Below are 18,650 nucleotides of genomic sequence, written 5' to 3' on the forward strand. Positions count from 1 at the left end.
ACATCAAAAAAGAAGAAAGAGCAAAAATTGAAGAACTAACTGCACATTTGGAGGAATTCAAAAAACAACAACAAAGTAATCCAACATGAAGAAGAAGGAAGGAAATAACAAAGATAAGAGCAGAACTAAATGAAATAGAAAATATGAAAGCACTTGAAAAGATAAACAAGACCAAGAGCTGGTTTTTTGAGAAGATCAATAAAATTGACAAAGCTTTAGCGAGACTAACAAACAAAAAAAGAAAGAAGTTGCAAATACACAAAATAAGAAATGAGAAAGGAGATATCACCACAGACCCGACGGAAATAAAGACTATCATAAGAGGATACTTTGAAAAACTATATACCAACAAAAATGACAATTCAGAGGAAATGGACAAATTCCTAGAAACACATAAGCAGCCCATATTGATGAAAGAAGAAATTGATGATCTTAACAAACCAATCACAAGTAAAGAGATAGAATCAGTCATTAAAAACCTCCCAACTAAGAAGAGCCCAGGGCCAGATGGCTTCACAGGTGAATTCTACAAACATTCCGGAAAGAACTAACACCAATCCTGCTGAAACTGTTTCAAAAAATTGAAACAGAAGGAACATTGCCTAACTCCTTCTATGATGCCAACATTATCCTAGTACCAAAGCCAAAAAAAGACATTACAAGACAGGAAATTTACAGACCAATTTCTCTAATGAACCTTAGATGCAAAAATACTTAAAAAAACACTTGCTAATCATATTCAACAACAAATTAAATGAATTATACACCACGACCAAGTGGGATTCATTCCAGGTATCCAAGGATGGTTCAACATAAGAAAATCAATGTAATACACCATATGAATAGATTGAACAAAAAAAATCACATGATTATAACTATAGATGCAAAAAAAGCATTTGACAAAATACAGCACCCTTTCTTGATAAAAACACTCCAAAAGATCAAAATACAAGGAAATTTTTTGAACATGATAAAGAGTATATATGAAAAACCCACAGCCAACATCATTTACAATGGAGAAATCCAAAATTCATTCCCTCTAAAGTCAGGAACAAGACAAGGATGCCCACTCTCTCCCCTTCTATTTAACATTGTCTTAGTAGTACTTGCTTGAGCACTGAGGCAAGAACCAGATATAAAAGACATTCAAATTGGAAAGAAGAAGTCAAAATTTCATTATTTGCAGATGACATGATCCTATACATAGAAAACCCTGAGAGGTCTACAACAAAGCTTCTAGAACTCATAAATGAGTTTAGGAAAGTCACAGGTTATAAGATCAATGCACAAAAATCATTAGCATTTCTGTACACCAGTAATGAGCAAGAGCAGGAGAAAATTAAGAAACAAATACCATTCACAATAGTAAATTTAAAAAAACCCAAATAATTAGGAACAAATTTAACTAAAGATGTAAAAAATTTATACACCGAGAACTATACAAGACTGTTCAAGGAAATCAAAGAAGACCTAAATAAATGGAAGAATATTCCTTGTTCATGGATAGGAAGAATAAATATTATTAAGATGTCTATCCTACCAAAACTGATCTACACATTCAATGCAATCCCAATAAAAATTAACACAGCCTTCTTTAAGGTACTAGAAAAACTAACTATGAAATTTATTTGGAAAGGAAAGAGGCCCCGAATAGCCAAAGACATACCGAAAAAGAAAAACGGAATTGGAGGAATCACACTACCTGACTTCAAAACATACTACAAAGCTACAGTAGTGAAAACAGCATGGTTTTGGCATAAGGAAAGACACACAGACCAATGGAATCGAATTGAAAGCTCTGATATAGAACCTCACATATGTAGCCATATAATATTTGATAAAGCCACCAAACCCTCTCAAGTGGGAGAGAATGGCCTATTCAACAAATGGTGCCTGGAGAACTGGATATCCATATGTAGAAGAATGAAAGAGGGTTACCATCTCACACCTTATACAAAGATCAACTCAAGATGGATCAAAGACCTAAATATAAGAGCCAAGACCATAAAGACCTTGGAAAGCAGTATAGGGAAACATCTACAAGACCTCATAATAGGAAATGGCTTCATGAACATCACACCAAAAGCACGAGCAGCAAAAGAACAAATAGATAAATGGGACTTCCTCAAAATTAAAGCCTTCTGCACCTCAAAGGAGTTTGTCAAGAAAGTAGAAAGGGAGCCTACACAATGGTAAAAAATATTTGGCAACCATATATCTGATAAGAGACTTATAACTTGCATATATGAAGAACTCCTATATCTTGAAAATAAAAAGATAAACAGCCCATTTAAAAAATGGGAAAAAGATTTAAACAGACACTTCTGCAAATAAGAAATACAAATGGCTAAAAAGCACATGAAAAAATGCTCCAAATCTCTAGCTATCAGGGAAATGCTAATCAAAACTACAATGAGATACCATCTTACTCCCGTAAGATTGACAGCTATGAAAAAAACAGTAGAATACAAACGTTGGGGAGGATGTGAAGAAATGGGAACCTTCATCCACTTCTGGTGGGAATGCAGAATGATCCAACCATTCTGGAGGACAGTTTGGTGGTTTCTCAAAAAACTAACCATAGATTTGCCATATGACCCAGCAATACCACTGCTGGGTATATACCCAGCAGAACTGAAAACAAGGGCACAAACCGATATATGCACACCAATGTTCATAGCAGCATTGTTCACTATCACCAAAAGTTGGAATTGACCCAAATGCCCATCAACAGACGAGTGGATCAATAAAATGTGGTATATACATACAATGGAATACTATTCGGCTTTAAGAACAAATACACTACAAACACACGTGATAACATGGATGAATCTTGAGAACCTTATGTGAGTGAAGCAACCCAGGCATTGAAGGACAAATACTACATGACCTCAATGATATGAAATAAGCAAGCTGCCTCAGAGAGCTAGAGACTGGAAGATAGGCTTACAGGAAATCGGGGGGTAGAGGAAGGATGTAAGCTGACGTCTACATGGGTGAAATCTATGATGAGCAGGCGGTAAGTATGTGCACAAGGAAGAGATAAAATGGGGGCATAGGGTTACCTTTGGGTGGGGCTTTGTGTGTTTGAGGGGGGCTAGGAATGGGCGGATGGGTAATATTGCCCAAGAAATTGGGGGGAGGGAGGGGCAACATACGAACATGGAGATTGTCAGGTGCTGGTTGAAATAAAATGCTGAGAAAATCTTTTCAAATTATAATTAGGAAAGTTACCTGTTTAAGATACTCAGAGGGGATAATCTGATGCAGGACAGACTCCTAGGGAATATCTGAATGTTCATTTTGCCAGAGTGGGTTATACCATCGGGTAGAGACCCATATAATGAGAGTGAAGGTAGACCCACATCCTGGGGAGGACTAATGCCATCAAATAGAGGAAACTATATCTCTCAAGAGAAAGGGTGGCTCCCAGGGCATTAGGGCAGTTGAGCAAATCAAGCCCTCAACACTGTTGCAAGTATCTCTGAACATGGCTCCTCAAGAAATGAAGATCGACTGTCACTGTGGGGCCCAAGGGGAGGGGGAAATAGATATTGAATAGATGGAACCAAAGTAAATGTGAGGGCAAAAGAAGTGTTTCACAAGAGTACACAAAGATGGATATAAAACATGTAATGTTACACCAAAAACACATAGGGGACGACAGACTAATAATGTAAACCATAAAGTAAAACATAGGATAACTAAAAAATTTAGAAAACTGTATAGCCTAAAGTATAAACCACAATGTAAACACAAATGTTACCTGGTTTGAAAGCTATTGTCTCAATATCTGTACATCAGTTTCACTAAATATGATAGGAATAAGTTAAAAGATTATTGCTGTGGAAGGGAAAAGGTTTTATAATGGATATGTGGGAGTACTGTATATTGTATATATGAATTACTGTGATCTAAGGCTCTTGTGAAGAGAAGCTCAATAATTAGGAAAAAAGAAAAGAAAACGATAGGACGTAGAATTTTTCCAAATCAATACGTATTCTTTATCTAACCTTTAAACCAATCGCTATATTCAATTTTACTAGTAAGGGATCCTGACATTATATTGGGCTTCACTTTTTAGGAAGTTTTGGATCACAGAGTGGTTCAACAATGGCAGCAGAGGAATACTGGTATGGGATGTTATTGACAGGCGATATATGGTTGACAGGGAGTTATACAGGGCATGTGTCTAGGGTGCATGGAAATGTTTGGATATACTCATAGTGGAAACAATTAAAAACAACACCTTGGGGGGGGGTTCTGGGTTCCTGGCCGGGGTGGGGGGGGCTCTGTCGTGGTCCCTAGGGGAGTAGTGGCAGTCCCCCAGGTGCAATGGTAAGGACCAGGAAGGAATGAGGGTCCAACAGTGAGCCCCTGATACTAATGACTATGCTTGTGAGCCTATACACCTTAAATAAGAACAAGGCCTAGAGCAGCACTGTGCCTAAGTGTTCCCTACTGACAGCCTCCATGTTACTCAAATGTGGGCAGTCTCGAAGCCAAGCTCAGCATGTAAATGCAATGCCTTCCCCCTAGTGTGGGATATGACACCTGGGGATGAGCCTCCCTGGCACCAAGGGATCACTACCAAGTACCAGCTGATGATGTAACTAGAAAATGACCTTGAATTAAAGGTTCAACGCGGACCAGCAGAATATCCCTGTCTACAAATAATAACAGGAGTTAACAATGCTGTTTGACCTAAAGTAAGAGGGAAATGGAAAGGACAAATGGATTCATATGGCTATGAGTCTCTAAAAAAGTGTCTGGAGGTTGTCAGAAGGATTGCCCTTATGCACACCTGAGCAGAGTCTCAGAGACAGATAAAGTAGATACAACCCCAGGTATTGGTACTTTTGAGGGCTAAAGAGACCAACAGGTTCTATGGTCATGGCAGATGGAGTTCACTGCCATGTCAGTTGGCCCTTCTTAGGACTGGTGTTTCTGCATGATGGAGCTGGACTCAGATGGGATCTCTTTTCACAAGCCTTTCATGCTACTTTACTGGAATTGTAGTTGGTGCTTGGGTTTAAGATATATCTAGGGGATATGAATCTCTGGACCGACAATATGATAGCCAGGCCCTAAGCCTCAATAGACTTCAGCTCCTATACTCTGATTTATTGGACTTACCCCACTCAGCTATCATGGAGCTGAAGAATGTCAATCACCACACCATGGAGCCTAGAGTGCCTACAACTGAAAGCAGGAGGATTGCATCCAGTATCCATGTGGAATCTAAACCCCCTCTTGACATAGATGTGGAATGCACACAACCAAGCCAAGGTCCACAGGAAGGAGGAATACAGTAAGGATTAGAGTGGACTTAATGATATCCTATTCATGAACTATTGTGGTTAAGTGTCAGGAAAATGTGGAATTGGTGTGGAGAAAGTGGCCATGGTGGCTGCTGGGTGCAGGGAATGGGAGGAAGAGATGAGATGTGGAGGCATTTTTGGAGTTGTCCTGGGTGGTGCTCCAGGGACAATTGCCGGACATTGTATATCCTCCCATGGCCCACTGGATGGAACGTGGGAGAGTGTGGGTTATGGTGTGGACCACAGGCCATGGGGTGCAGTGATGCCCAGAGATGTACTCACCAGATGCAATGGATGTGTCATGAAGATGGGGGAGAGTGTTACTGTAGGGGGAGTGGTGGGGTGGGGGCGGTGGGGGTGAATGGGGACCTCATATATTTTGAATGTAATATTTTTTAAAAAATGAATAAATTGAGTAGAATTTGGAAAAAACTAAAATAAAATCTTTAATTCCACATCTTTAAAACATCTGATATTTTAAATTCTAATGCTTAATATTCATTATTTCCTAAATTATGCCAATATTGTTGATCAAGATTCAACCACTTCCATATTGCCTTGTCTTTTCAAAAATTGCATGTGTGTACACATTTGACATCTTTTACACGATGGTGTATTTTCAGGTTTGTTGTGATAAATAAGCTCAGCCAAGGAGAGTGTTCATAAAGCATTTCTATTGGCCATGCAGTACTAGCGTGTGATTACTTTGTTCCTGGAATGTATCTTTCAGTGGGAGACAGAAGTTTTTAAGGGAACAAAACTATGGAAAAGAGTCCTGTTCTTAACTTGAGGCTACTTGTAAAATATTGGTGTCTGGACACAAAGAGGAGGAATATCCAGTTGAAGTTGAGATGACATATAGTTGTAGTAGTGACTAACTACAAACACGGTTTCATTGAAGATTCAAACCATTTTAAGATTAAAAACAAAGGTGAACAGATGAACATCGTAGATTTTTGGGTATGTAGTTGAAACTATAATGTTGAGAAACCTCTTTAGAAAACTTAATAAGGAAGGGTTACCTGTTTAGGTAGTTAATAGGGGACATCTGGCCCAGGGGCAGACTTCTAGGGAGTGCGTGAGTGCTCATCTTGTCATAGTGTGTCATATCATTGGGTGAAGACCCATACAATGAGTGGGAAGGTACACTTACATCGTGGGGAGGCCTGATGTTCTCAAACAGAGGGAATTGTGTCTCTTGAGAGAATTGGTGGCTCCCAATGCGAAGAATAGTCTAGTGTGTCAAATCCTCAGTATTTTTACTAGTATCTATTAATTTGGTCCTTCAAGCAGTGAAACTTAGTTGTCACTGTGGGTCCTGAAGGGAGGGGAAGAGAGGAAAAGAATCAATGGAAGCAGGAAAACTGGGGGGCAATGGAAGTGTTCCACAAGATCATGGATATAGGACATGTTAAATTTCACCAAAAATGTATAAAAGTCTATAGGCTTGATTGTAAACCATAATGTAACTAAAATTTTAGAAAATTGTACAGTCTATGATATAAACCATAATGTAAACCAAAATGGTACTATGTTTGGGAGCTATGTTTCAATATATGTACATCAGCTGCAGCAAATATTACATGAACATGTAAAAAGATCATTGCTGGGGAAGGGGGAAAAGGGTTTGATGTTGGATATATGGGGGACCCAATATTCTATATGTGACTTTGCTGTGATCTAAAACAGTTTTGAAGACAAAAGTAAAAATTTAAAAAAAAATGTATCTACACACTGAGAAAGGAATGAAAGAGATTGCCATGCCACTACATACAGGGCAACAGCTATTAAAGAGATGAAAGGCAAAATGTCGGAGATTTGGGGGCAAGATGGTGGCTGCGTGAGCTTGCCTGGTAGTGTCTCTGCAGGGGGCGGCTGGGCAGCGTTGAAGGCTCTTTGAGACCGCGCTGTTTCGGGGATTTTTGCTGGTTGGAAGGTGTCTGGACGTCAATTCGGTGGGAAGGTAACAGAGAGGATACATCTATAATATATAAACGGAGGTCCCAGCTGGGCTCGGGAAGTTCCCTCCTTGGGTGGGCGGAGCCGCGGTAGCAGGTGCTCCTGAAGCTCCGGAGACGCGGCGGCCAGGGTTTTTGTTTTTTTTCCTTTTACTAGAGGCTTTGCAGTGCTGAGAAATTCGCGGATACTGGGCTGGCTGGTGAGGGATTGTTGGGACAAGACTCCTTTGCAGATTGATTTGGGGAGACAGACGGTGTTTTCTTGTGAAGCGGGGGACGTTTTTGGTCGCCGGACGGGGGGGCAGTGCTTCCTCCTGGAGCCCCATCCCCACAGGTCCGGCTGCCGATCGGCAACGGAATTGGATTTTGGACAATAAGGGGACACAATTGGGAGACTGTTGTAGGGTGCAGTGAGGGAGGAGGACACGTCTGGAAGCTGATTGGAGGATATTTTGCGAAGTTTGGGATTTCGGATCTTAGAGTCTGTTTTCGGCGTTTCCAGCTGACGCCCACCCCACCCGGCGGGGCTTGGGATCTGGGTCATTGAACTGGCCGTGGTGTAGAGGCGCCCTCAAGTGGCCATTGCGAGGGAGCACAGGGAGGGAGCTGTCCAAAGGCTGATACCCTGAGGAGTTAGGTGAATTTCAGGGATCAGAAATTCAATATAAAATTCGCGGATCTGGCTTCCCCCACAGGGCTGACACCCAGCTACGGGGATCCCTGAGGGCTGTGTTGCACTGCGGGGCTCCTAAGCTTTCTGTGGACCAGATTTGAGCTTGCCAGGTCTGGGTCCCCTGAACTCTGGCGGTCCACACCCCAGACTCACACCTCTTGAGTCTTCAGTGTCTCAGACTTTCCACCCCTGAATCCATCACGCTCTGGGGTCTACCTGGGGTCCTTGAGTGCCCTGGACCTCAACGTTTGCGTTTTATCTTTAATGGTTCATATTGTTTTGTTTTTATTTTCACTTTATCTTATTTTTTACTCTTTTTGACGCCCTGATTGCTAATATTGCATTATCCCCTAGTCTTTTCTCCTAGCGTCTCCCCCAAAGTCCTTTTTTTTTTTTTACAGATATTTAGGGGTTTTTTTGGTTGTTGTTTTAGATAGTGTTGCAATTGTGACACGTGTATACCTGTATCTCTCTCCCCCCATCTGTTCCCCACCGCTTGCCTATCCTCTTTTTCTTTCTTCCTTTCTTCTTGTCTTTCTTTTTTCTTTATTATAATTAGTGTTTTTTTTTTTTCGGTTCTCTCTTTCCCTCTTGTCCCTCATTTTCCACTTATTTTATTTTAATTCAAGTACACAATACGTGCTACAGGGAACACCTCACATTTGCTGGGTTTTCCCATCCTCCACTGCCTCATTTCTGTGTGAACTGATTTAGGCTACCTACACTATCCCTCTTCCCCTGCATCTTGATAACCACTATCATCTACTGTCTCTCCTATATTCCACCCCCCACCTCCCATTCTTTGATCCACAAAGTGTCTAACTCTTAATTTCTAATACCTTTGTTCTGTTTTCTGTCTGTTATCCACTCTTGAAACTATTACCTTTCTTTTCTTTTTCCTTCTCTCATGAAAACAATAGCTTTGTAGTTCATACCATATTCCGCCTATATTCAGTCATCTACTTCATAAAAGATACTCTACCTACAGCTATAACTCTATACAATCTACATGAATCTAACCTCCATCCTCCCAGATCTCATATTCTTGCTTTGTTAACATACATTACCAATACCACTTTACAATTTACCCTTGATGACACAATTGCCTTTTCCCAACACTAATACTTTCTTCTAAAGTGAACTTAACCAACAACAAGTAACTTGAGTAAGAAGAAAAAAGTGACAAAGAGAAGATATAACACCTATGCAAAAATAACAACTAATTAACCTCCAAAAGCAGACAAAGAAGCTAAGGAACTGATTAAATTCGTCAAAATAAAGAGATGACCAGAAAGCAACAAAAATCTACAAACCAAACCAATAATCAGGAAAACATGACTGAATCCAATCAACAAACCAATAATCACGAAGGGGAGCAAAACTTGGCACAAGCAATGAAAGAACTCAGAACATTCATCACCGACAAATTTGATGCAGTAATGAAAGAGGTTAACAACATGAAGACATCACTTGGAGGGGAAATTGCAGACATACGCAAAAACATAACAGATATGATGGGAATGAACACCACAGTTCAAGAAATCAAAAATACACTTGCAGCAAATATCAGCAGACTAGAAGAGACAGAGCAGAGAATTAGTGATGTGGAAGACAGTACCTCAGAAATCAAACAGATAGTAGAAGGGGTCAATAAGAAGATAGAAAAAATCCAATTAGGATTTAGGGACCTGAATGACAATGCAAAACGCTCAAACATACGTATTATAGGCATTCCAGAAGGTGAAGAGAAGGGAAAGGGGTCAGAAGGAGTGTTGCAGGAAATAATGGCTGAAAACTTCCCAAATCTACTGAAAGAGACAGATGTACATATCCAAGAAGCACAGCGCACTCCACAAGTCATAAACCCCAACAGGCCCACCCCAAGACATATACTTATCAAATTATCCAAGGCTCAAGACAAAGAGAAAATCCTAAAAGCAGCAAGAGAAAAGAAAACCATCACATACAAGGGAAGCTCAATTAGATTAAGTGCTGATTTCTCTTCTGAAACCATGGAGGCAAGAAGACAGTGGTATGATATAGTCAAGGTACTAAAGGAAAAAAACTTCCAACCAAGAATACTCTATCCAGCTAAACTAGCATTCAAACATGATGGAGAGTTCAAAATATTCACAGACAAACAGAAACTGAAAGAGTATACCAACAAGAAACCTCCCCTTCAAGAAATTCTAAAGGGAGTTCTGCAGGAAGAAAGGAAAAAACAGGAAAGGCAAAGTTGGAGGAGAGTATAAGACCAACAACAACAACAAAAAAGACCAAAAAAATATACAAACAAAATATGACAAACACAAATCCAATCAAAATATGGCTAACACAAATAATTCCTTGATAGTAATAACATTGAATGTCAACGGATTAAACTCACCTATCAAAAGATTCAGACTGGGACATTGGATAAGGAAATATAACCCATCCATATGCTGTCTACAAGAGACACATCTTAGACCCAGAGACGCATGGAGATTGAAAGTGAATGGCTGGAAAACAATCATACAAGCTAACAATAACCAAAAAAAGGCAGGAGTAGCTATATTAATATCAGACAAAATAGACTTTAAATGTGAAACAACTGTGAGAGACAAAGAAGGATACTACATTTTAGTGAAAGGGAAAATCTGTCAAGAAGATCGAACAATCATAAATATCTATGCCCCTAACAAGGGTGCCTCTAAATACGTCAGGCAAACGCTGGAAAAACTAAGTGAAAGAATAGATACATCTACAATTATAGTGGGGGATTTTAATACACCACTATCAACTCTGGACAGAACATCTCAAAAGAGAATCACCAAAGAAACAAAACATCTGAATAGTATATTAGAGGAGCTCGATCTAATAGACATATATAGATCGCTACACCCAAACACAGCAGGATATACATTTTTCTCAAGCGCACATGGATCATTCTCCAAGATAGATCATATGCTAGGCCACAAAGAAAGGCTGAACGAATTCAGAAAGATTGAAATCATACAAAACATTATCTCTGACCACAGTGGAGTCAAGCTGAAGATTTGCAAGGGACAGAAGCACAGATTTCACACCAAGATTTGGAAATTAAACAGCACACTCTTAGAAAAACAGTGGGTCAAAGAGGAAATCTCAAAAGAAATCAATGACTACCTTGAAACAAATGATAATGATAACACAACATACCAAAATTTATGGGATGCAGCAAAAGCAGTACTGAGAGGGAAGTTTATAGCCATAAATTCATATATCAAAAAAGAAGAAAGAGCAAAAATCGAAGAACTAACTGCACATTTGAAGGAATTAGAAAAACAACAACAAAGTAACCCAACAGGAAGAAGAAGGAAGGAAATAACAAAGATAAGAGCAGAACTAAATGAAATAGAAAATAAGAAAGTACTTGAACAGATAAACAAGACCAAGAGCTGGTTTTTTGAGAAGATTAACAAAATTGACAAACCTTTAGCAACACTAACAAAGAAAAAAAGAGAGAAGATGCAAATACACAAAATAAGAAATGAGAAAGGCGATATCACCACTGACCCAACAGAAATAAAGACTATCATAAGAGGATATTTTGAAAAACTATATTCCAACAAAAATGACAATCTAGAGGAAATGGACAAATTCCTAGAAACACATAAGCAGCCCATATTGACGAAAGAAGAAATTGATGATCTTAACAAACCAATCACAAGCAGAGAGATAGAATCAGTTATCAAAAATCTCCCAACTAAGAAGAGCCCAGGGCCAGATGGCTTCACAGGTGAATTCTACAAAACATTCCGGAAAGAACTGACACCAATCCTGCTGAAACTATTCCAAAACATCGAAACGGAAAGAACATTACCCAACTCCTTCTATGATGCCAACATTACCCTAGTACCAAAGCCAAACAAAGACATCACAAGAAAGGAAAATTACAGACCAATTTCTCTGATGAACCTAGACGCAAAAATACTTAACAAAATACTTGCTAATCGTATTCAAAAATACATTAAACGTATTATACACCACGACCAAGTGGGATTCATCCCAGGTATGCAAGGATGGTTCAACATAAGAAAATCAATCAACATAATACACCATATAAACAGATTAAAGGAAAAAAATCACATGATTATATCTATTGATGCAGAAAAAGCATTTGACAAAATACAGCACCCTTTCTTGATAAAAACACTCCAAAAGATTGGAATACAAGGGAATTTTTTGAACATGATAAAGAGTATATATGAAAAACCTAAAGCCAACATTGTTTACAATGGAGAAATCCTAGACTCCTTCCCTCTAAACTCAGGAACAAGACAATGATGCCCACTGTCTCCGCTCCTATTTAACATTGTCTCAGAAGTACTTGCACGAGCACTGAGGCAAGAACCAGAAATAAAAGGCATTCAAATTGGAAAGGAAGAAGTCAAAATTTCATTATTTGCAGATGACATGATCCTATACATAGAAAACCCTGAGAGATCTACAACGAAGATTCTAGAACACATAAATGAGTTTAGTAAAGTCGCAGGTTATAAGATCAATGCACAAAAATCAGTAGCATTTCTGTACACCAATAATGAGCAAGATCAGGAGGAAATCAAGAAACAAATACCATTCACAATAGTAAATAAAAAAATCAAATACTTAGGAATAAATTTAACTAAAGAGGTAAAGAACTTATACAACGAGAATTATACAAGATTGTTCAAGGAAATCAAAGAAGACCTAAATAAATGGAAGACTATTCCTTGTTCATGGATAGGAAGACTGAACGTTATTAAGATGTCTATCCTACCAAAATTGATCTACACATTCAATGCAATCCCAATAAAAATCAACGCAGCCTTCTTTAAGGAACTAGAAAAACTAACTATGAAATTTATTTGGAAAGGAAAGAGACCCCGAATAGCCAACGACATACTGAAAAAGAAAAACGAAATTGGAGGAATCACACTACCTGACTTCAAAACATACTATAAAGCTACGGTGGTGAAAACAGCATGGTATTGGCATAAGGAAAGACACATAGACCAATGGAATCGAATTGAAAGCTCTGATATAGAACCTCACATATATAGCCACATAATATTTGATAAAGCCACCAAACCCTCTCAATTGGGAGACAGTGGCCTATTCAACAAATGGTGTCTGGAGAACTGGATAGCCATATGTAGAAAAATGAAAGAGGATTACCATCTCACACCTCATACAAAGATCAACTCAAGATGGATCAAAGACCTAAATATAAGAGCCAAGACCATAAAAACCTTAGAAAGCAGTGTAGGGAAACATCTACAGGACCTTGTAATAGGAAATGGATTTATGAATATCTCACCAAAAGCATTACTTCATTAACTCCACACAAAAAGCATGAGCAGCAAAAGAACTAATAGATAAATGGGACTTCCTCAAAATTAAAGCCTTCTGCACCTCAAAGGAGTTTGTCAAGAAAGTAAAAAGGGAGCCCACACAGTGGGAGAAAATATTTGGCAATCATATATCTGATAAGAAACTTATAACTTGCATATATAAAGAACTCCTATATCTTGAAAATAAAAAGATAAACAACCCATTTAAAAAATGGGAAAAAGACTTAAACAGACACTTCTCCGAAGAAGAAATACAAATGGCAAGAAAGCACATGAAAAAATGTTCCAAATCTCTAGCTATCAGGGAAATGCAAATCAAAACTACAATGAGATACCATCTTACACCCATAAGATTGGCAGCTATGAAAAAAACAGAAGAATACAAGTGCTGGAGAGGATGTGAAGGAAGGGGAACACTCATCCACTGCTGGTGGGAATGCAGAAGGATCCAACCATTCTGGAGGACAGTATGGCGGTTTCTCAAAAAACTAGCCATAGATTTGCCATATGACCCAGCAATACCACTGCTGGGTATATACCCAGCAGAACTGAAAACAAGGACACAAACCGATATATGTACACCAATGTTCATAGCAGCATTGTTCACTATTGCCAAAAGTTGGAATCAACCCAAATGCCCATCAACAGATGAGTGGATCAATAAAATGTGGTATATACACACAATGGAATACTACTCGGCTGTAAGAACAAACACACTACAAACACATGTGATAACATGGATGAATCTTGAGAACCTTATGTTGAGTGAAGCAACCCAAACATTGAAGGACAAATACTACATGACCTCAATGATATGAAATAAACAAGCTGCTCTAGATAGCAAGAGACTGAACGATAGGCTTACAGGAAATTGGAGGGTGGAGGAAGGATATGAGCCGATGTCTGCAGGGGTGGAACTTAAGACGAGATGGTGGTAAGTATGAACACAAAGAAGAGATAAAATGGGGGCAAGGGGTTGCCTTTGGTTGGGGCTTTACGGGTTTGAGGGTGGCTGAGGTGGGACGGTTGGGTAATGTTGCCCAAAAGTGGGGGGAGGGAGGGGTAGCATACGAACACAGGACAGGGTTAGGAGGTGGTGGAGAGTAAAATGCCGAGAAAATAATATCAAAATATAATAAAGAGGGTTACCTGTTTAGAATGCTCGGAGGGAGGGTCTGATGCAGGACGGGCTCCTGGGGAATGTCTAAATGCTCATTCTGCCAGAGTGGGTGACACCATGGGGTAGAATCCCAAGTAGTGAGAGTGGGGGTGGACCCACATCTTGGGGAGGACTAATGCCACCAAATAGAGGGAACTCTATCCCTCGAGAGAAAGGGTGGCTCCCAGGGCATTGGGGCAGATGAGCAAGTTAGGCCCTAAACACTATTCCATCTATCTCTGGAAGTGGCTCCTCAGGAAACGGAGGTTGACTGTCACTGTGGACACCAAGGTGGAAGGGAAAATGGACGTTAAATGTGTGGAACCAAAGTAAATGGGGGGCAAGGGAGGAGTTTCTTGAGAGTACACAAGGATGGATATAAAACATGTAATATTACACCATAACATATAGGAGACGACAGACTGATAATGTAAACCATAACGTAAAACATAGGAGAACTAAAAATGTAAAGAACTGTGTATCCTAAAGTATGCACCATAATGTAAGCACAGATATTACCATGTTAGAAAGCTAATATCTCAGACTCTGTATATCACCTTAAGTAAATATGATGTGAATAGGGTGTAAGAGTATCGCTGTGGAAGGAAAAAGGTGTTGTGGTGGATGTATGGGAGTGCTGTATATTATATATATGCATTGCTGTGGTCTAGGACTCCTACGAAGAAATGCTGAATAATTGGGGGGGGGGGGGAAGGATTGGATGTGGAATTTTTTCAAGTCAACATTCTTTATCTAAGTTCTTTATCTAACTTTATCCAAGTTCTTTATCTATCCTTTAAACCCATCGCTATATGCCATTCCCTAGTAAGGGACCATGACATTATATTGGGCTTCAAATTTCGGGGAGTTCTGGATCACAGAGTGTTTCAACAATGGCAATGGAGGGATACTGGTATGGGATACCAATGACAGGTGATATATGGCTGACAGGGAGCTGTACAGAACATATGTCCAGGGTGCATGGTAATGATTGGATATACTCATAGTGGCAACAATTAAAAACCCAGCAGGGGGGGTACTGGGTTCCTGGCCAGTGGTGCTCTGTCGTGGTCCCTAGGGGAGCAGCGACAGTCTCCCAGGTACAGTGGTGGGGACCGGGAGGGAGTGAGGGTTCAACAGTGAGCCCCTGATGCTAATGACTATGCTTGTGAGCTGATAAACCTAAAATAAGAACAAGGCCTAGAGCAACATTGTGCCTGGGAATTTCCTCCTGTCAGCCTTCATGTTACTCAAATGTGGCCAGTCTCGAAGCCAAACTCAGCATGTAAATGCAATGCCTTCCCTCCAGCGTGGGACATGACACCCGGGGATGAGCCTCCCTGGCAACGAGGGACCACTATCAAATACCAACTGATGATGCAACTGGAAAAGGACCTTATATGGAAGGTTCAATGCGGATCAGCAGAATATCCATGTCTACATAAAACAACATGACTTTAAAATGCTGTTTGACCTAAAGTAAGGGGGAAATGGAAAGGAGAAATGAGTTTATATGGCTACGAGTTTCTAAAAAAGAGTCTGGAGGCTGGCAGAAGGATTGCCCTCATGCACAACTGAGCAGAGTCAGAGAGACAGATAAAGCAGATACAACCCCCAGATATTGGTTCCTATGAAGGCTAAAGAGACCCATGAGAGTTATGGTCATGGCCGATGGGGTTTACTACCAGGGCAGATGGCCCCTCTCTGGAAATGGTGTTTATGTGTGATGAATCTGGACTCAGATGGGATCTCCCTTCATAAGACTTTCATACTAATCTGCTGGAGGTGCAGTTAACGTTGGGGTTTAAGATATAGTTAGGGGATTTGAATCTCTGGACTGATAATGTGATAGCCAGGTCCTGAGCCTCAACAGACTCCAGCACCTACAATCTGATTTATTGGACTTACCACACTCAGCTAAGATGGAGTTGAAGAAGGACAATCACCACACCATGGAGCCAAGAGTGATTACAACTGAAAATGGGAGGATGGCAGCCAGCATCCATGTGGAATCTGAGCCTCCTCTCGACATAGAGGTGCAATGGACACAACCAATCCAATGTCCACATAGAAGAGGTGGCATTGGATTGGGAAAAGTGGACATGGTGGACGATGGGTATGGGGAGGGGCAGGAAGAGATGAGAGGTGGGGGCGTATTTGGGACGTGGAGCTGCCCTGGATGGCGCCTCGGGGGTGATCACCGGACATCGTGGATCCTCACAGGGCCCACTGGATGGAATGGAGGAGAGTATGGGCCATGATGTGGACCATTGTCTATGAGGTGCAGAGGTGCCCAAAGATGTACTTACCAAATCCAATGGATGTGTCATGATGATGGGAACGAGTGTTGTTGGGGGGGGAGAGGGGGTGGGGGAGTGGGGTTGAATGGGACCTCACATATATATTTTTAATGTAATATTATTACAAAGTCAATAAAAAAACAAAACAAAACAAAAACAAAAAAACAAAAAAAAAGGCAAAATGTCAAAAACAAACTTTTATGAAGTTTTTCATTTCTTAATTCATTTCTTAATTAAGTAAAATAATTTACTTTATTTTAGTTTTTCTAAATTAGTATGTATTCTATTCCTAATCTTTAAATCATTACTATTTCATTTTCCTACTAACTGAATTTGGCAATATATTAGGTTTCACTTTTGAAAAAGTTTTGGACCTCAGAGGGATTCAAATATGGTAGAGGAGGAACTCTGTTATGGGGTGCTACTGATGGGGAACACCTGCTTGGGAGGGAGTTCTCTAGGGTATTTATATAGGTTATATAAATATGTTTGGATATTCATTGGGTATTTTTTAGTAGTTAGAGTTACAAATGACAACTGAGGGAGTGCTGAGTCCCTTGCCAGGAGAGCCCCATTATATTCCCCAATGGAGTAGGAATAAACCCCCAAGTGCAAGGGGGAAAACCAGTGAAAACAAATGGTCCAGTGATGAGCCCTTGATACTGATGACTATGCTTATAAGCCTGTGTGCCAGAAATCTGAACTTGGCCTAGAGCTGCAGGGTGCCTAAGAGCTACCTCTTCAGAGCCTCCATGTTTCTCCAATGCGGCCTCTCTCTAAGCTAAACTTAGCATGTAAATGCATTACCTTCCCCCCAGTGTGGGACATGATTCCTGGGGCTGAGCCTCCCTGGTAGCAAGGGATTACTACTAATCACTAACTGGTGATGCAACTAGAGAAAGACCTTGAATAAAAGGGGGAAATGGTAAAGACAAATGCGTTTATAAGGCTAAGAGTATTCAAAAAAGAGTCAGGTGGTCATCAAAAGAGCCATGCTTATGCATGCCTCAGCAGGATCCCACAGACAACTGAAGTAGATACAACCCCAGGTACTGGTTCTCCTGAGGACTATGGAGACACACAGGTTCCACAGTCATTGTAGGTGGGTCTGGAGTTCTGTACCTTGTCAGCGGGCCCTGTGTTGGAGTTTGTGCTCCTGAGTGTGAATGCGTTCAACTCAGATGTGACTGTTCTACACATGCCTCTTCTGTCACTTTTGCTAAACCTATGGTTCATGCTGGGGTTGGTGTATAATCAGCAGACTTGAATTTCTGGATCGGCCATGTGCCAGCTGGGCCCTGAGCCTCAGCAGAGTTGCACCTCCTTGCTGCTGTTTTGTTGGACTTACCCAGGTCAGCTGGCAGGAAGATGAAGATGGTCAAACACTGCACTGGGGAGCCAAGAGTGCCTACAACTCCAAGCAGGAGAATTGCATCCATCAACCATGTGGGATCTAAGTCCAATCTCAATTTATAGGTGGAGTGGACATCACCATCTGAGGGTCCACAAGATGGAGGAATAAACTATGGATTAGAGTGGATGTACTGGTATTCTACTCTAGAACTATTGTGACTAGTAATGAGAGGAACTGTAGCATTGATTCCTAGAAAGTGGCCATTGTAGTTGCTGAGGGCAGGGACAGGGAAGAAGAGATGTGATGTGGGGTTATTTTCAGGACTTAGAGTTGTCCTAAATGATATTGCAGGGACAGATGAAAGACATTATATATCCTACCTTAACTCACTGAATGGACTGGGGGGAATGTAAACTACAATGTAAACTATAATCCATGCAGTGCAGCAGTGCTTCTAATGGTATTCACCAAATACAAAGAATGTGACACAATGATGAAAGAAGTTGTTGATGTGAGAGGACTGGGGGTGGG

Source organism: Dasypus novemcinctus, chromosome 20 (genome assembly GCF_030445035.2).
Source record: "Dasypus novemcinctus isolate mDasNov1 chromosome 20, mDasNov1.1.hap2, whole genome shotgun sequence".
NCBI lineage: Eukaryota > Metazoa > Chordata > Mammalia > Cingulata > Dasypodidae > Dasypus > Dasypus novemcinctus.